The sequence below is a fragment of the Molossus molossus genome, unplaced genomic scaffold (genome assembly GCF_014108415.1).
Source record: "Molossus molossus isolate mMolMol1 unplaced genomic scaffold, mMolMol1.p scaffold_m16_p_1, whole genome shotgun sequence".
NCBI lineage: Eukaryota > Metazoa > Chordata > Mammalia > Chiroptera > Molossidae > Molossus > Molossus molossus.
Window position 1 is genome coordinate 125,552,307 of NW_023425344.1, and position 21,009 is coordinate 125,573,315.

The 21,009-nt window shown below is 40.5% G+C and overlaps 1 protein-coding gene and 1 pseudogene across 5 annotated transcripts in view; one reads left to right on the forward strand and one right to left on the reverse strand.

Moving 5' to 3' along the window:
* CCNY (cyclin Y) overlaps positions 1 to 21,009 on the reverse strand; it is a 290,463-nt gene that overhangs the window by 170,358 nt on the left and 99,096 nt on the right. The window lies entirely within an intron of this gene.
* Positions 17,265 to 20,914, forward strand: LOC118639047 (annotated as a pseudogene).

The window sequence follows — 21,009 nt, forward strand, 5'->3', positions numbered from 1 at the left end:
CATCCTAATTGTTAGGACCACTAAGACCAGATTCCACCACTGGCATCTGTTGCATAGAAGGTATACAATTCCAGGACTTAACCAAGCAGTCTTCTTGCCACAGAGGAAGACACAAATCACTCAGACATTGCAATATACACTCCAGATTCTTCAAGGAGCACAATGGTTTAAGTGAAAATTTCTGAAATGTATGTACATGATGATACAGCTACTACTTTATCTGTAAAAATGAGAGAGGCAGCACAGGAAAAATCAGGCAAGTACAGGCATAAGACCCTAATTAAAAACAAAAGAATATTAAAAGCAGGAGTCACCAAGACTTTAGAGAAGAAAAAAGTTATTTGCACGACCAAATATGAACTGTGCTTAAAAGAATGTGACAGCCATATGTCCTTTTAATTAGAAAGTTTATCTAGGAATTAGTAGTCAACCAATTTCCTAATTTCAGCAGAGTGAAGATAGTCAATACTATATCAATGGTCTCAAAATATCAAAACCTAAAGTAGTGTGTGTGTGTTTGTGTGTGTGTGTAAATTTGTTAAGTGTCTTATGAGATAAAGCACTCAAGATCAATTCATAGAAATAAGGATGAAACTAGAATGACTGGCGTGTCTATGGTGGTCTACATTGGATAGTCTCCAAATTACCTATCCAATCATTCTCTCAACCTATGGTTTAGGGCCTAATTACCTTCCACACCGCAAAGAATAAAAAGGTCCAATATATTCCCACTGCTATCAACCCAGTGTACACCCTGAAACACACCTGAGTTCATTATTCCAATAGGTTCCCAGTCAGTCTTTCTGTTTCCAGTCTGTTTCCACCTTGACTCCATCAGAGACCACCCTACCAATGTTCCAGTATCTCTAAAACACTTTCTTCATGCCATTCTTTGCTTAAAGTGTTTAAGGCTTACAGGATAAAGTCCAAATCCCTTAGCATCACATCACATTAAAGGTGCTTCACAATAAACCTCAACCTACTTTTTATTAATTTTTCTTTAAGAATTCCCAAAAAATAAACCTGGCCGGTGAGGTTCAGTGGTTAGAGTGCCAGCCTGTGAACCAAGGTCTGTAGGTTCAATTCCAAGTCAAGGGCACATACCTGGGTTGCAGGTTTGATCTCTGGCCTCAGTCAGGGTACATGAAGGAAGCACCCAACAGATGTATATCTCTCTCACATTGATGTTTCTCTCTGTGTGTCTCCCCCCCTCCATCTCTCCCATCCACTCTCTCTTAAAAAAAAAAAAAAAAAAAAAATCAATGGAAAAAATATCCTTGGGTGAGGATTAAAAGAAAAAAAAAAATTCCTAGAAATAGTAATAATACAATTGAGTACTCATATGTTAAGACAGCACCCTAAATACTTGACATGCATTAATTCATACTACTTTGTTGACCCCAAGAATATACTTGCAAAAAAGTTCACTTGGTAGGTAACTGGGTTCAAATTTACCAACCAGAGTTTAGTACTCATTCTCTGCAGAGGTCCCTCATACATACTGTATTTTGGGAAGAAGCCCCAGACTGAGCTGATAAGCCCCCTGCACTGTACTCTTGCTTCTATCTAAGTCCACCCTTAGAAGAGCTCCTAGGATGAAATTTGACCAATAGGACTAAGACTCACATTCCCCACAACCCCAACAGGAGCTGCACAAATATATCCTAAATTGTATCTTTACTGACCAATCAAAGCAGCTCCATTCTGACAAATCAGGGCGGAGCTATTTGGACCAAACTGTGACGATGAGAATCCTCATTTGCATAGACATGAACCAATCAAGGGTGGAGGATGGCCATCCTTCTCTATATAAACCAGCTTCACCTCTGCCTCAGCAAAGTACACGTTAGTTTCCATCCAAGATTATGTTTCCCTGACCAAAGCTGCACCACAGGAGCTGGAGCTGAAACTGGAGGGAGCTGCCTGGCCTGAGCCACCTCACCCGAGCTACTTGGACTGAGCTGTATCACAACCAAGCTGTTTCACAACTGAGCTGTTTTCACTGAATGTCTCTACCTCCTCACTGCACTCCAAATTGGGGGCTTGTACTGGCATTTAATTAGTGACGATGACCTTCAGGTGTTATAGCTTTATGATGCAAATGCTATTTATTATCCCCATTAAATACAGAAGGAAACTGAACACAATGAAATGAACTCCCTATGTTTCATCTCACATGAGTAAGCAGTGAGTGATATTTTTCCTTCTCTGCTTGGCTTGTTTCACTGAGGATAATACTTTCTAAATCCCTCCATGTCGTCTCAAAGGATAAGAGATCTTTCTCACACCTGCATAGTACTCCATTGTGTATATGTACCACAGCTTTTTTATTCATTCGTCTACTGATGAACACTTGGGTTGTTTCAGATCTTAGTTATTGTAAATAGTGCTGCTATAAAAATGGGGGTACATATATTCTTTCTGATTGGTGTTTCAGGTTTCTTAGGGTATATTCCTAGAAGTGAGATCACTGGATCAAATGGCAATTCAATTTTTAACTTTTTGAGGTAACAAGATAGTGTTTTCCATGGTGGCTGCACCAGTCTGCAATCCCACCAGCAGTGTACTAGAGTCCACTTTTCTCCACACCCTCACCAACACTTGTTTGATGCTTTTCTGATGGCGGGCATTCTGACAGTTGTTGTTTTAATTTACATCTCGCTGATGATTAGTGATATTGAGCATTTGTTCATATGTCTCTCAGCCATTTGTATGTCCTGTTTGAAGAAGTGTCTAGCTCTTCTGCCCATTTTTTAATTGGGTTCTTTGTCTTCCTTTTGTTGAGTTGTATGAGCATTTCGTATATTTTGGAATAACCCCATATCTGATATTTCATTGGTAATTATACTCTCCCATAGAGTGGGTTGCCTTTCCATTTTGATGATTGTATCTTTTGCTGTGCAGAAGCTTTTGGGTTTGATGTAGTCCCATGTGTTCATTTTCTCCGTTGTTTCTGTTTCCTTAGATGATGTATCAGTGAAAATTCTACTGCGTATGATGTCTAAAATTTTGTTGCCTACAGTTTCTTCTAGGATTTTTATGGATTCATGGGTCACATTTAAGTATTTTATCCATTTTGAGTTTATTCTTCTGTATGATGTAAGTTGATGGTCTAGTATGATTTTTTTGCATGTAGCTGTCCAATTTTCCCAACACCATTTATTAAAGAGGCTGTCTTGACTCCACTGTATGCACTTCACACCTTCGTCAAATATTAATTGAGCATAATGTCTTGAGCCATTTCTGGGTTCTCTGTTCTGTTCCACTGATCTATCTCCCTGTTCTTGTGTCAGTACCAGGCTGTTTTGATTACAGTAGCTTTGTAGTATATCCTGATATTCGGAATTGTGATTCCATCTACTTTGCCCTTCTTTTTCAAGATCGGTGTGGCTATTTGGGGTCTTTTTTGATTCTATATGAACTTTTGAACTATTTGTTCTAGTTCTGTGAAATAAGTAATTGGTATTTTAATGGGGATTGCATTGAATCTACAGATTAGATAATATGGACATTTTAATGAGATTAATTCTTCCAATCCATGAACAAGGTATGTGCTTCCACTCTTTTATACCGTCCTCTATTTCTTTTTTCAATTTCCTGTAGTTTTCTGCAAATAGATCCTTTACTTCTTTGGTTAAGTTTATTCCTAGGTATATAAATTTTTTGGTGCCATGGTAAATGGATGTTTTTTTAGTTTCTCTTTCTGTGACTTCATCATTGTTGTATAAGAATTCGGTTGATATACTGATGTTAATTTTGTATCCTGCTACTTTGCGAAATTCATTTATTAAGTCTATTAAGTCTAGTAGATTTTTGATGGAGTCTTTAGGGTTTTCTCTGTATAATATCATGTAATCTGCAGATAACGTGTTTCCAACTTGGATTCGTTTTATTTTTTCTTCCTCTCTGATTGCTGTGGCTAAGAATTCCAGTACTATGTTAAATAAGAGTGGTGAAAGTGGGTACCCCTGTCTTGTTCCCGTTTTTAAGGGAAATGCTTTTAGTTTTTGCCCATTGAGTATGATGTTGGCTGTTGGTCTTTCATACATGGCCTTCATTGTCGAGATATGATCCCTGGATTCCCACACTGCTGAGAGTTTTTATCAGAAATGGGTGCCGGATTTTTTCTAATGCTTTTTCAGCATCTATTGATATGATCATGTGGTTTTTATTCTTCATTTTGTTTATGTGGTGTATCACATTTATCTATTTGCAAATATTGTACCAGCCTTGCAACCATGGGATGAATCCCACTTGGTCATGGAGAATAATTTTTTGATAAATTGCTGGATCCGATTTGCCAGTATTTTGTTCAGGATTTTGGCATCTATGTTCATCAGGGATATCGGCCTGTAATTGTCTTTCTTTGTACTGTCTTTTTCTGGTTTTGGAATTTGAATTATGGAGGCTTCATAAAACAAGTTTGGAAGTTTTCCTTATTCTTGAATTTTTTGAAATAGTGTGAGGAGAGTGGGTGTTAGTTCTTCTTTGAATGTTCGGTAAAACTCACCCGTGAAGTCATCCGGGCCTGGGCTTTTGTTTTCTGGGAGAGTCGATTACCTCTTCAATTTCCTTAGTTGTTATGGGTCTGTTCAAGTTTTCTTTCTCTTCCCGGTCCAGTTTTGGGAGACTATGTGTTTCTAGAAATTTTTCCATACCGCTTAGATTGTCGAATTTGTTGCCATATAATTGTTCATAGTAGTAGTTAACGATCCTTTGTATTTTTATGGTATCAATTGTTACTTCTCCTCTTTCATTTCTGATTTTGTGTATTAGGGTTCTCTCTCTCTCTCTGTTTCTTGGTGAGTCTAGGTAAGGGTCCATCAATCTTGTTTATCTTTTTGAAAAAAGTAGCTCTGTTTCATTGCTCCTTTGAATTGTTTTTTTGGTCTCCATGTCATTTATTTCTACTCTGATCTTTACTATTTCCGTCCTTCTACTTGCTCTGGGGTTTTCTTTTTGTTTTCTTTCTCGTCCTTTAAGTTGTAAAGTTAGAGAGTCTATTAGAAATTTTTCTTGTTTCTTGAGGTAGGCCTGTAGAGCTATGAACTTCCCTCTCAGAACTGCTTTCACTGCTTCCCATAGATTTTGTGTTGTTGTGTGTTCATTTTCACTGGTTTCAGGAAGATTTTTATTTCTTCCTTGATCTCCTCCGTAACCCATTCATTATTTAATAACATGCTATTTAGCCTCCATGTGTTCCAATGTCTGTGCATGTTCTTGTTGCAATTGACTTCTAGTTTCATGCCATTGTGATTTGAGAAGATGCTTGATATGATTTCAGTCTTTTTGAACTTGTAGAGACTTAGTTTGTGCCCTAACATGAGGTCTATCTTTGAGAATGTCCCATGTGCACTTGAGAAGAATGTGAATTGTGCAGTTTTGTGGTGAAATTCTCTGTAGATATCTAATAAATACATTTGGTCTACTGCTTCATTTGGAGTCTGGGTTTCCTTGCTAATTTTTTGTCCAAGGGATCTATCCAGTGATGTCAGCAGAGTGTTGAAGACCCCTGCTACAATTGTATTGCTGTCAATATCTCCTTTGAAGTCCTCCAGAAGATTTTTAATATATTTTGGTGCTCCTATATTGGGTGCATATATGTTTACCAAGGTTATATCTTCCTGTTGGATAAATGCTTTCAATAATATGTAGTGGCCTTCTTGGTCTATAGTTATAGACTTCATTTAGAAATTATTTTATCAGATAAGAATATTGCTACCCGAGCTTTTTTCTCCTTTCCGTTTGCTTGGAAGATTTTTTCTTGTCCCTTCTCTTTCAACCTATATGAGTCTTTTGTTGTGAGGTGGGCCTCTTGTGAAACAACATATATATGAGACATGCTTTCTAATCCAATCAGGTATTCTGTGGCTTTTTATCGGAGCATTCAATCCATTTACATTGAAGGTGATTATTGATATGTACTTACTTATTTCCATTTTTCTTTAGTGTGGTTATATTTTTCTTCCTATTTCTACTACTAATTACAGCAGTACTTTTAACATTTCTTGAAGTGTTAGTTTTGTGCTAATGTATTCCCTTAGCCTTTTTTTGTCTGGGAAGCTCTTTATTTGACCTTCTATTTTGAATGATAGCCTTGCTGGATAGAGTATTCTTGGATTCAGATCCTTGTTTTTCATGACCTTGATTATTTCATGCCACTCCCCTCTGGTCTGTAGTGTTTCTGTTCAGAAGTCAGCTGAGAGCCCAACAGGGCTTCCTTTGTAGGTAACCTGTTGCTTATCTCCTGCTGCCTTTAGGATTCTCTTTGTCTTTAATTTTTGGCATTTTAATTTCTATGTGTCTTGGTGCAGGCCTGTTTGAGGTCTTCTTACTTGGGGCTCTCTGTGCTTCTTGAACTTGAATACCTTCTTCCTTCACCAAGTTAGGAAAGTTTTCTGTCACTATTTCTTCAAATATATTCTCTAACCCTTTCCCATTTTCTTCCTCTTTGGGGACTCCTATGATGCGAATGTTATTATGTTTCCAGTTGTCTCACCGTTCTCTTTAAGCTATCTTCCTGTTTTTTAATTGTTTTTTCCTTTTGGTTTTCTGATTGGTTGATATTTTCTACCCTGTCTTCTAATTCACTGATCCGGTCCTCAGCTTCCTCTACTCTGCTGTTTAGACCTTCCAATGTGTTCTTTATTTCTGCTATGTCATTCTTTATTTCTTCTTGGTGGTTTTTAATTTCCAATTGGTTGATTTTCAATGTTTCTATGTCTTTACTCATGGTGCTAATGTCCTTACACATATTGTTGAGCTTCCTCAAGATCATGGCTCTTAATTCTAGTTCTGTTAACTTGCTTAACTGCATTTCATTTATCTCATCTTCGGTAGAGGTCTCTTGTTCTTTCATTTGGTATTTGTTTCTTTGTCTCATCATTTTGTCTACTTCAGTGGGTTTTGGAGCCTGCCAAATTTTCCCTGTGGGTGTTGGTGTTCTGCTCTTTGTGGCTCCCTCTACTGGATTTGCATGAGCGTGGGAGGGCCCACGTTAAACACCACTGTGAATGAAGTCTTACTTTCCTGGGTAGAGTTGCAAGCCCAGGAATGATTCAGTTATTCTCTAGCTTTTTTGCCTAGAGGCTATTAGTCACCGTTACTTGAAAAGCCTTAGGTTCTCAGTTGAATGAAAAACTCCCTCAGGTGTTCAGGGTAAGGGGATTTCTCGCCGGTGGTGCAGATTTTGGTTTTTAATGGGCCTCAATTTGCATTTCAATAGCCACTGGGTGTGGAGGAATCTCAGAGGAGCCGCTGCCTCTCCCCAGAGCCCTGGGAAGGAGTAAGATGACCACCGCCCTGCGTCCTGTGTGGCCACAACTCAGCAAATGCTCTGAGTGCCCTCCAAATCTTGAGTGTCCCCACACAGTTCCAGTCCACTCCAGTCCACCCTCGCTCTGTCGGAGTTGAAAGTGAGTGGCTGTGGCTATTTTAGTGCTCTGTCCCAGATCTGCACTGTTGAGCCGCTTGGGAGTTTAACCCCAAGGGTGCTGCTCACAGCTAGAACCACTGCTGTCCGTAGGCTCCCAAACCCCCTCTTGCGCCTCTGCAATCCTACCAGGATCATTTCAGTGACCCTGGTTATATGGTCCTCGCAAGCTTCTTTTCTGTTGCTTTTTCTCAACAATTTGTCTTTATTTTAGTTGTAATTCCATTTGGGTCCTGGGAGATGGTCTGTGTAGCTTCCATTCACTCTGCCGCCATTTTAGAATACCTGTGAGAATTATCTCCAGTAGTGTCCACCAATACAGATCCCCGAGCTATGCTCTGTGGTATCTTCACTACCATTTTATCTGGTAAATTTAATACAGTCTAACTTGAAAATTCAGGAGATAACTTGCTAACTACATGGCATGGTGTTCTTCCAAATGCATGGTTTTTCTGATTATTCGCAAAAATAAGATTCTAACCTCTCAATTAAAAGGATTCCACATTTGCCCGGCTGGTGTAGCTCAGTGGTTGAGCACTGACCCAAACACCAACAGGTCGATTCCTGCACATGCCCAGGTTGTGGGCCCAATCCCTCACGCATGAGGCAGCCAATCAATGTTCTCTCTCATCAATGTTTCTATCTCTCTCTCCCTCTCCCTTCCTCTCTAAAAATTAATAAAGAAAAAAAATTTTTTTTTTTTAAAAACTTCAATTATCAGTCAAGGCACATACCCAGGTTGCAGGTTTGATCCCCAGTGAGGGCGCATGCAAGAAGCAGCAGATAAATGTTTCTCTCTCTCCCTCTCACTTCCTCTATGAATCAATAAAAATAATTTTTTAAAAGTGCTATGTATCTATCTATCACATCTGCAGAAACCCATAAATGTCAGCTTCATCAAAGTGAATGGTGAGTGAATTTCGGCCAAGGACAGAGGTAACACCCAAAGTCTAACACAAACACAAACTCAACTATCATAAGATTTCAAGTCATTTCACACGACACTAACCAGTCTACAATGTTCACTAGTGTAATTATCTGCCACAGATGCCTATTTCTCTTCCATTTGAAAATAAGGTACTAAAATGATGTGTAAAGCTGTTCTTTAAAGAAGTACAGGAGGAAAAAGGAAACCAATTCTCATGATATCCAATATGCCAACACTACATTGTGATATCTTTTTTAAAATAACTGTTTTTTATATATGAAAACTATTTCTTGTCAACTATTCAGTCAGAGTTGTCAATGCCCTTTGCCTGACCCAGTAAATGACTGGGTTCCAACATTTAGATGGTATGAGTGTTGTCTCATACACCAAAATGTGGCAGGTTTGATTCTCAGTCAGGGCACATTCCCAGGTTGCAGGTTCAGGTCAGGGCACATGCAGGAAGCAACCAAGCGATGTTTCTCTCTCACATCAATGTTTCTCTCTATATATATCTTCCTTTCCTCTCTCTGGAATTAATTTTTTTAATTATTTTTAAAAGGTATGACAGAAGGAGTTCACCTTCAGAGATATATGGAAGTGAACAGTCTTGATTCCTGTGTGGGGCTCCACATTCCCTTCATCCCCCAAACCTGAGCCCCTACCCAAGCTTCTCAGGAAGAAACTAAGTTCCTGGGACTGCTGGTACCCTTTCCTGTCTCTTGCCAACACCAAATGAGGCAGATCTAAATGGCAAAAACACCTTCCCATCTCTCAGTGATCCTCCCCCACAGCAGCCTAAGATAACTGTCCGATAGCCTGGGAACTGGCGCCAGGCAAACTGTTCAGCCATTACCTCGCTTACCCAACCTAAACTCCCACCCTGTTTCAGGAACTGTTTGCCCCGAACTCATAGATCAACTCCTGTCCCATTCTCCTGTCCTAGTCCAGGAACTGTTTGCTCCAGGACAATAGACTCACATTCCAGGGGCCCCCATGCGTGGCCCCTCAGGACCTAACCCTAACAACAAGTTCCCGCTGCCATAGGTGCAGATATAAAAATCACAAACCCCTGCATTGGGCGCGGCTTCTCGGATTCGACCCCCGGAGTGTGTGAACCCGCCCGGAGTGTATCCAATAAAGCCCGATTTCTGCTTATTCGGCTGTTTGGCTCTTCGGTTTCTTCCCACCTCCCACCGGCGGCGCCTGGCTACCTTACAATAACCTGTTCGAATGTAATCATACCATTCTCTATTTTTAAAGCCCCCTTTTGCCCACAGAACCAAGCTCCACTTCCTCTGAAAGCATACAACCTGCCCCAAACTACCCATCCAGCTACACTCTCCCTCACGATCTTCTATATGCCCTAAGAGCCAGCCTCATAAAACTACTAACCTTCTCCCCAAAATACATAACACCTTGTCAAGTTCCAGTTTCTCTGCTAGTGCTGTTCCCTCTGCCTAGAATGACCAACTTTATCCTGGTTCCTCATCCGTTCTTGGCTGGACAAAATCTTTGCATCCTTCAGAGAAGTGCCAGTCTCAAGGTATGACTTGGGGAGGTTTTAAGCTCTACTTCTCAAACTACTCCTAATAAATTCTGCTTGTTGTACACCCCTCTTCCAATCAGACTGTTACCCTATCCCTAAGCCCCTCTTGTATATGGAAATTCTGGAACTACCACCTCAAAGTTCAGATCAATCTCATCTTCATTGTGAAAAATTTCTTTTTCTGGCAGTGAAATAAATTACTCCCTTCTACCATGGACCTCAAGTTACTTGAAGGCATGTTGCAAGATTAAAGGATGAACCATGAAGTTCTGCCCTGTGGTAGGCAGTCTAAATTCTCCCTACTCAAGCATTCCTATCTCTTGACATTTACTCCTTTGTGTAATCCTTTTAAGTGGATGGAACCTATGATTGCTTTTAATCAACAGAATATAGCAAAGATGATGTCACTTCAGTGATAAGGCTGCAAAAGACACTGACTTCTATCTTACTAACAGAGTCTCTCTAACTGGGTTTGATAAAACAGCCATATGGTAATAGCAAGGAACTGAGGGCAGCCTCCAGCCAATAATAGCCAGCAAGGAATTAAATCCCTCAATCCACCTACAAGAAGTTGAATTCCTTACAGCATCCAGGTTCTGTGAGTGAGCTTAAAAGCAGACACTTCCCCAGCCAAGCCTATAGGTGAGACCCCAGCCACAACAATACTTTGACTGTATCTCGTGAGGAACTGTGAGGCACAGGACCTAGCTAAGCCACACCCGGACTAATGACTCACAGAAAATGTTATAATAAGTAATTTATTTTTATAAACATGTATTGTTTTAAGCTGCTAAATTTGTTGTAATTTGTTATACAGCAATGGAAAACTAATACATAAAGGACAGATAAAAGGGGCTAGAAATCCTTGGGCTAAAATACCAGGATCTGCAACTCTGCTCTGAAAGAAGCTCAACAGCTGAAGGGAACTGGAGAATCAAGTTCAACTTCCACTGGCTCTGCATCTCCCTTTATGAAAGAGTAAGAGAGAGCTGTATGCCTGCTAAATACCCCCTATCACTATCCTTCACTTCTTAGTCAAGTTTTGCTAAGTAGGTCCTCCAAATTTCTACCTCATCTTTCATTTGAGTATCACTGGAGGTTTTTTCCTTACTAAAATCCTGAAGTTCCAATGGCCAACAGTTACATGCTTAGTCAGCCTTTAGCCTGCTGTGTGTCAGAAAGAAACCCTTGGGTGAGTCGGATACAGTTCCAGGTGAGAGAATCAAATTCAACTGTCCTGTACAACCACTCTCTCAAAAATGAACATAACATCCTTATGCTGATCTCTTCTGTTTGGACCTAAGCCTGCTCTTACTTAGCACTTCTTTATTTTCTAAATATCCAAAAACTATTTCTTTAATCAGCCTTTCTAGCATTTTTGCAGGGAAGCAAAGTCAAGCTCACTAGTTCACAATGCACAGAAGCTGTCTTTTCTCCCTTTTAGAAAACTGAGGACATTATTTGCCTATTTCTAATTACCTATAATGCATGTGCTAATCCCGACCCTCTGAAACAGAATAACTTTTTTTAATCTCTCTTAATAATTGTCCTCCACAAGGGTTTCAAACTGCCAGGCTGGTATGCAACCAGATAGGGCTGGGATGAAGGTCAGAGAGACTCCAATTGTTTATTTTATATCATCTTCCACTTAGTGAGAATGTCTCTTTCTTGGTCCCACTCAAGATTTGAGACTTTCACTGTTTTCTTTTGTCTTCAGCATTTCTGTAAACCTCAGCTTATTCTGGAGTTTGACATTATTTTGAAAAGTCATTCCTTAAGCATCTATAGTTTCCTCCTTCTAGGATGACAGAATAAGGTTGATTTTTTACTTCCTTTGCTTTTCTGTACCATCTGAGTTGTATATTAGAAACTGATAATTGTTTCACATAGGGGAAGAATATCTATACATTTTATTCATTTATTTTAATATTTATTCTATTTTATGTGAGTTCTTCAAAGTGTTCCCTACACTGTGTCTTTCTTCCCTGGGAATCAACTATACATTAGTTTAAATTAAGACAAGTTTTTCAACTTTAGAATTACATTTTTGTGTTCCTCATCCTTTCACCACTCTGTGGCCCAGCCTCCAGAGTCGGACATCAGCCTTTTTTTCTGTCCACAGCTGTTATTTCCAAATTGCCTGGAATTATTTCACAGTGACTCAAACTTCTTGGATGTGTGGCCCAGCCACCTTGCCTGCAGCCACCCCACCTCCAACACCCAGAGAGCATCTGTGGTGGCAGCACTATTAACCCATAGCCACACCCATGCCTGTCTTAGCATAACAGAGTCTCCCAGGCAAACGATCTGAAAAAACAGTGAAGACACTGAAGCTGTCACTGTTATGACCTGGGCACACCACAGCAAGCTCACTGGGATTCTATCATCATGTCAGATGCAGGACTTACCCTCATGAAGGAAGATGACTACACAGTATCACAGCTCTGACTTAGATTTGGGTCAGAAGCTTAATGACTCCTAGTGTAAGACAGCCTAGCAATTCTTGGGAAGGAATACAGCCTTCTTATGTAGTTTGTATTCTTGGCCTAATAAGAAGTTATTACTTAGGGTAAATTTGATTTCTGCTTTCATCTCTGTGACTGTATCAGAATAAAAGACTAATTTTTTATTTTTGTTTTTCTCCATAACTAGAAAATAAGACTAAGAATTAAACAGGGTGATGAATGGAAAGAAACAACACTAAGTGGAGCCATTAATAAAACAATATTATGTATTAGTTTGTTTTAATCAATTTTTAATGTCAATTTCTCTAAACCTATGTTCATTCCATTTTCAACATCCCTGAGTAAAGCTAAAGATTTTTTGTTCCTTTCCCTTCTGAAAATAAATTTCCCTGAATACATTATACACTATGTTGGGCAAAAAAAAATACCTCTGAGCAAGAAAGGGAGATGCTTTTCTTTTTAATCCTCACCCGAGGACATTTTTGCATTTATCTTCAGATAGAGCAGGAGGGAGAAAGAGAGGAAGAAAGAGAGAGAGAAACATCAATGTGAGAGAGACACCTTGAGTGGTTACCACCCACAGACCCCAATCAGGGCCTAGGACAAACTGCAACAGAGGTACGTCCCCTTAGTGGAAACCAAACTTGGGACTTTCTGGTCCGCAGGACAATGCTCCAACCTCTGAGCCAAACCAGCCAGGGTGAAGGAAGACGCTTTTGCTTTAAATTAGCCACTCCCTGTCCAACCCACCCCCAAAAAATATACATTGAGAAATTTAGAGTTGATCCTGCTTCTGGCAAAATAAATTTTTGCTATAGCTATTCAAGGAAGAGACTGGCAGATAATTGTTTACTTTGGAAATAACAAAGACAGAATGAATGTATAAGTGTTCTGTGGTTTTCACATAGAATCCTGGATTTCAGTATCACTTCCTAAGCATTAAGGATTTAATTGGACAGCTAAACATCACAACCACATGAGAACACACTGATATTCACACTCGCCTCTGTCCTTCAGCTCCCTTCTTCTGCCCTCATTAAACCTGAGAAGGAACTATCCAAAGATTTTACTTTACTTTTTAATAGTTTATTGATTTAGAGCAAGAGGAAGGGAGAAGAGAGAAATATCAACATGAGAATGTAACATTAATCAGCTGCCTCCTGCATGCCCCCTATGGGGGATCAAGCCGGCAACTGGGGATCCAGCCCACAACCAGGGCATGTGCTCTAATTGGGAATTGAACCAGCAACCTTTTGGTGCACCAGACAACACCCAACCAATTGAGCCGCACCGGCCAAGGAGCGAGTTTAAGGATTTTGAGCACATCTCAATATACAGACAAAGCTAAAACACAACCTCCATTAGGGCTGAGGCCTGTCATCTGGTGTACCCTATTGTGGATAATTCTGCATGCCTTTCAGAGCAGTTCATTTCAGTCAGTGTTCCATGATACATACATTCAAAAGTCTCTTTTCTTCTCTACCACCTTCTCCTCTCAAAAAAAAATAAAGAAATCACATATTAAAATAATAGATCAGCCCTGGCCATTTTGGCTCAGCTGTTAGAGCATCAGGCCATGGACCAAAGAGTCGTGGGTTCAATTCTGTTCAAGGGAACATACCTTGATTGCAGTTCATCCCTAACCCAGGTTGCTGTTATGCGGGAGGCAACCAATCGATGTGTCTCTCTCACATCAATGTCTCTCTCTCTCTCCCCCAACCCCCTCTATCTGAAGATAAATAGAAAAGTATCCTCGGGTGAGGACTAAAAAAAAAAATAGATCAATGCCACAGTATGCCTACTATTAAAAAGAAAAACAAAACTATCTGGAAATTCATGCTAAGGTTTCCACAGCAACTGTTCCACAGCCCAACTTGTAACATTAACCATTCCATTCCCAAATGCTTTAGAGATTCCAAGGGAAAAAAAGACTCCCTTGTTTTCATGTAGTACTTAAATTTTCTCCATAGAAAATATTGCTTAAGTAAATATTGCACCATTTATATTTCTATTATCAATTATCTAGTGATAACTGATAGTGGATAACTCTGGAAAAATCTACTGACAGTTCTCTTGGTTGGGGTGGAGGGGATGCTGGTCAGGAAAAACTCTTGGTCTTTTAGAACAGAAATATACTTTCTCAACAAAGCATATTCTTAACCAAGCACAAGAAATTATTTCAGTAATCCAATCATTTAAGCAACTACAAGGGTCCAGACCATGATGCAAAGTGTCTTCTCTCTCAGTGAACTAACTGGCTAATTCAAAGGAACTAAATGCCCTGTCCATTCATTCCCAAAGTGAGGTGAAGGGGATAAAAAGGAGGTAACTGTGCAGCTTCCCCGCTAAGAAGGGGAACAGGCCCTGGTTGGTATAGCACACTAGTTAGAGCATTGGCCCACGCACCAAAGGGTCACAGGTTTGATTCCTAGTCAGGGGCACGTACCTGGATTGTAGGTTCCATTCCCAGTCCTAGTCAGGGTGCATGCAGGAGGCAACCAATTAATATGTCTCTCTCACATGGATGTTTCTCTCCCGCTATCTTCCCCTCCCACTCTCTCTAAAAACTCAATGGAAAAAATATTCTCAGGTGAGAATTAACCAAAAAAAAAAGGAAGGGGAACAGAACCCCCAGTACTGTACTAAGGAGATTCTGAACAAAAAGCCTATTTGCCAAACTACCAGGAAGCATTTTTAGTATTTCACAAAGTCCACCAGGCTTCCTCTGAAATTGCCCATATCAAATGTGTGTTGTTGGAAGAAAATCCAAATATGAAGGAAAGCTCTCCATGTGACTGAAATCAGGTGATAGAGATTGGGGGTCATGTCCAAGAGGTCTTGGTGTCACTCCAGCTCCATAGTTTCTCAGTGCCCTTAGTTAGGAAAGCAATGTGTGTGGCCTTCCATTTCAATATACCCTTATCTCTCCTGGGCACATGTCCTCAAACACCAGTCTGGAGGCTGACTCTGTGTTCAGCCAAATATCCCTTATCTATAGGAGAAAGTACTCTCAGGGTTCTCAACATAACAGTTGTGGAATTTTATCCCCCACGTTGCACTGAAGGGAACATAGTGGAATCTGCTAAGGGGAAAGTCAGTTGTATATTTCCTTGTCAGTACTCTGTACATAACAAGATCTATTGCGAAAGAGATATGACCCATTGTCAATCAAAGAAAACAAAACAAAAAAATTACCATGTTTTCCTTTGCAATAAGATACTCACCCCTAAATTTAAAAAGCATACTTCCTGCCCTAGCCAGTTTGGCTCAGCAGTTAAAGAGTATCAGCCCAAGGACCAAAGGGTCTCAGGTTTGATTCCTGGTTAAGGGCATGTAATTGGGTTGCAGGTTTGATCCTGGCCCTGGTCAGGGTTGTGAGGGAGGCAACCAGTTAATGTGTGTATGTGTGTGTGTCTCTCTCTCTTCACTTCTCCTCCTTCCCATTCTAAGAACCAACGGAAGGATATCCTTGAGTGAAGATTTTTAAAAATTATAATAATTTTAAAAGCACACTTCTTATGTTGATACATATGGCAGACAGGCTTCTACCTGAGGTCATGTTGCCATCCTCTCACCACTTCTGATATATAGTGCACAAATTCAGTGGTGGGCAGGAGGCTTCCAGGAGAGAGGAGTAGAGAAGCCCAAGGCACCAGCCCTTACCCCCAACCCCCAGAAACCCTAAGCATGGACAAGCGTTTCTGGGCACAGAAAAGCATTTCTGAGCATAGACAAACATTCCTGAGCATAGAAAAGTATTCCTGGGCATAGTTATGCATCCCTGAGCATGGGGAAGTATTCCTGAGCATGAAAAAACTTTTCTGAGAATGGACCAATACCCCTGAGTGTGAACAAGCATCCCTGAGCATAGAAAAGGTACAATGGAAAGCTGACCTGAAAGTTATCAGCCAGACACTGGTCCACAGTCTTCATAGTATGTTAGGAAGTTACAATGTGACCACAATAGGAAGAGATAATCAAAACACGACCCTTGTTTTCAAGACATCTTCGGTTGCCTTATGATCAATCACACATAGCTGTGTGTATCTAAAGCAGAAACTTTACAAAATGTTTTCACATTTTATATAAAATGGGAGAAACCTAGTCAGTCCACAAGGTTCTCAAAGTTGATTTATACAACATTCATTTGTAACTCAAAATGCATTTCTGTCAGCTATCAGCCTAAGCTATGATGGACTGAGGACAAAACTAAAGGACCATGAAACTCAAGCACTGCATACATATGGCTGTTCCCATAGAGGCAGCTCTGTCAAGCAACCAGGCTCTCACACCTGCCTAGATCGTATCAACCATGGTTTCAGGCTAAACATTTTTCCAGACAGCTTGAGAGTACCTCACTCCACGAATGTGGTTCGATTACATTAAATAGTAAAAATGAAGTATATTTTCAATTGCTTTAAAGGAAGAAACATGTACTGAGACATTTCATATGCAAATTTACTGAAATGCATACTTTCAGATTTTTTAAAACAAAACATACTATGCATTTTATAAAATACAAAATCTCCACTTCAAGAGCATCAAGAGAAGTTTTCAAAACATGGTTTTAGGAGTTTGAATTACAGACTGACATTTTAAGAACTGGATGGCAAATGATTTCAACCACTGAGAATTCAACAATATCCTAATCACACAGCGCTGTTAGCCCCAGCTGCCAGACTACAGGAATAAACTGGATCAACTGGAAACATACATGACCCAGAATTCTGACCAAACAATAGGGCCCCGTGACCATAACAAAAATACCTGCTGAGAGTATGAGAACAGGGCAGCAACTCTGAATCCTCCTTATGCACAAAGACAAACTTTTGAGGAATGCAACTTGGATCATGGCCTTGCTGGCTTTTGAGGCATTTCTGTTCTTTAACAAAAATGTATCCAGCCTTTAGACATTGGTATCAAGATCACATGAATCTCTACACTCACTGCAAAGAAAGGCAAGTCCCCAGAGCACTGGGCTCCACAAGGTGCTCCTGGGCTCCAGCAGGCCCCAGGAACTAGGAAGAACTAGGAACGCTATCCTTTCCACTGGCATTGCCAAAACCCACTCATTCTAGATGAGGGTGTTTCTCCTACACCACTGCTCATAGAACAGAACAGACCTCCCTGCTTTTCTACTTCCCTCTTGCCCTGGAAGCAAGCACACATCCAAAGTAGTGATTCCTAACTACTCTGGGCCATTGTTGCCTCTGGGAATCTTAACCCATAGTTAGAAATTGACAGTTTAAAGTCTTCTGTGATGCTCCATTCCCTGATCACCTTTCAGTCAGTACCATGCTTAAGGGCAGGACTCAAGTAAAACCTATGTTTACCCCTGACATCTGACAGTAACATCACTCTCCAGAGCAGCCTCCATTCACATGAGAATCAAAATGAGAAGCTGAAAGGAAAGCTGTAGAGAAACCGAGTCAGGGAAAGAGGCAGCCAACCCCCACTGATGCAGATTCTATGTATCTGTATAAGGAGTCTCCTGGGAGTGCTGGAGACTTGGGAAATGCAGCACTCCTATTTCAACTCCAGTTCCTAGTCACTAAAACTGGGTGCACACAAGGCTGACCAGAGCAGAAGTTTATTTTGGTTCCTGCCCACACCAATTCTATGTCTCTCCCTCTCCTCCTAGAACAACTCCTACCCAATCCAAGCACAAAAAGTCAAATGGTTAACTATTACCAAGGACCTGTCCTACCCTCCAAAGTATTCCTAGCCCCAAAGTATCTGCGTGCCCCTAACCTCTGACACATGCAATCAAAAAGTTTCTTAAGTTTGGACATTTCTACTAGATAGCCAGTCAAAAGCTATTATCTGAACTAATATCAGTGGAAATAAGTGACAGCCCCTTGACATCCCTGAGGTACAATATTTGCATCTAAATAATAACACTTACTGAACATAGTAGGCAGAATTTCAGGTAATAAGTATGTATGTATGTGTGTGTGTGTGTGTGTGTGTGTGTGTGTGTGTATGTATATATATATATATATGTATGTATATATATATTTATTTATTTATGAGGGGTGAGGGGATGATGAGATCTGATGGGAGGAAGCTATCAGAAACATTGCTGCTGCCTGTGCACAGGCCCAGGTACTGGACAACTCCCTTGGACTCAGTCTTTCCTTCTGAATACAAAGGTTTCCTATGAGCTTCAAGTTTTGGGTGTTTTATTTTGTTTTTTTTGTTTTTGCCCTGTTTGCTTGTTTCTACAAGAGGTCATACAACAGTGGCAGAAACAGAGCTGTGCTGTGAAATGTGTGGTCAAATGGGTCCCTTGGGCTCCCATGTGAGCATTACTCTGAACCACCTGTGGGCCCTGCGAAAGAATATACTTACTGAGAAGGGACCCTGGTAATTGGGCTCAAATTTAAAAACAAAACAAAAAACTAAAAACTAAAAACAAAAAACAAAGCCTAGCAGCCATCTCTACACAGGGACCTCTCATGCAAACTGTACTTCAGTGAAAAGCCTGCACTGAAGTACCTGCCTCTGCACTGAACTGCCTGCCCGCACTGTTTCTGCCATCTGAGCTAGCCCTTATAAAGGAGTTCCTGAAATCCTATTTCAACCAATAGGACTGATGCTTTCCCCATCCAATCAGAACTGTGCAACTATATCCCCCATCTGTTTCTTCACTGACCAATCAGAGCAGCTCCATTATAAGCAATTAAGACAGTGCCTTTTGGACCAAACTATAAGAATTTGGAGTCCTTCTCTAGTATACTGCTGGTGGGAATGCAGACTGGTGCAGCCACTGTGGAAAACACTATGGTGTTATCTCAAAAAGTTAAAAATTGAACTGCCATTTGACCCAGTGATCCCACTTCTAGGAATATACCCTAAGAAACCTGAAACACCGCCCTGGCCAGTTTGGCTCAGCGGTTAGAGCGTCAGCCTGCGGTCCACAGAGACCAGGGTTCGGTTCCCACTAAGGGCATGTACCTTGGCTGCAGTTTGTCCCCGGCCCTGGTTGGGTCGTGTGGGTGGCGGCCATTCGTGTTCCTTTCACATCGACGTTTCTCTCTCTTCCTCTCTCTCCTTCCCGCTCTATCTGAGTAAAAAATGGAAAAATGTCCTCGGGTGAGGATGGAAAAAAAAAAAAAAAAAGAAACCTGAAACACCAATCAGAAAGAATATATGTACCCCTATGTTCATAGCAGCACCATTTACAATAGCTAAGATCGGGAAACAATCCAAGTGTCCATCAGTAGATGAGTGGATAAAAAAGCTGTGGTACATATACACAATGGAATACTATGCAGCTGTAAGAAAGAGAGATCTCTTATCCTTTGAGATGGCATGGATGGACCTGGAGAGTATTATGCTAAGCGAAACAAGCCAAACAGAGAAAGACAAATATCACATGATCTCACTTATTTGCTGAATATAATGAACTAAACAAACTGATAAACTAAATTGACCCAGAGATATAGAGGTGGGGTACAGACTGACAAGTCTCAGAGGAGGGGGGTTGGGGGGAGAAAAGGTAAATCACAGAACTTATATGCATGTATGCATGACCAATGGACATAGACAAGAAAGCTGGGGATGGGGCAGGGGGGATGGGGAGGAGGGTGTGAATGGGGGGAAAAGGAGAAACATCTGTAACAAAAACAAATTAATATAAATAAATAAATAAATAAATAAATAAATAAATAAATAAATGATTTGGAGTCCTTGCCCAGCCAGTGTGGCTCAGTTGGTTGAGTATCCTCCCGTGCACCAACAGGTCACCGGTTAGATTCCCAGTCAGGGCATATGACCGGGGTGCAGGCTCAATACCCAGAAGGGGGTGTGCAGGAAGCAGTCAACAGACGTTTCTCTCTCATTGATGTTTCAATCTCTCTCTCCCTCTCCTTTCCTCTTTCTAAAATCAATAAACACATATTTTTGAAGTGGCCTTGTTCTCCACCTTTCTCTCTTGAGTTTGCTGACACTACCCCACTCATCAGACTCCAGCCCCTCTCTCCGCTGGAGACCAAGTACCATACCTTCAATTAAGTTGCAGAATTCTGATAAGAGATGTTTGAAGTTGATTCTGAAATTACCGAACAATCTGTGACTATCAAGACCATGTTAGATTTGGGAATGGATGGTGAAGGCAATGATATGATCCAGTTCCTCTACCAAATGTTAATGTAGCAATATTTAAAATAGGTCATTTACTGGTGCATTCACCACAAGGATGACCCTCCTCCTCCTGAGGATGATAAAAAGGAAAGCAAACAGATATCCCTGTATGGGACCAAGAATTCCTCCTTAAAGTTGACCAAGGAACATTTTTTTAACTTATTCTGGCTGCAAACTATTTAGACATCAAAGGTTTGCTTGATGTTACATGCAAGACTGTTGCCTATATGATCAAGGGCAAAACTACTGAAGAGAATCACAAGACCTTCAATAGCAAATGTTTTGTTTTTTTTAATCCTCACCCGAGGACATTTTTTCCATTTTTTGTTCAGATAGGACTTGACTGAAAAAAAAAAAGCCCAAGTATGCCAAGAAACCGATGGTGTAAAGAAAAGTGAAAAGCTGTGCCTGACACTATAACACTGTAGGATTGTTCCAAATACTAGTTGTACTGCTCTGTTTATAAGTGTTAATATTAGACAAACAGTAGACA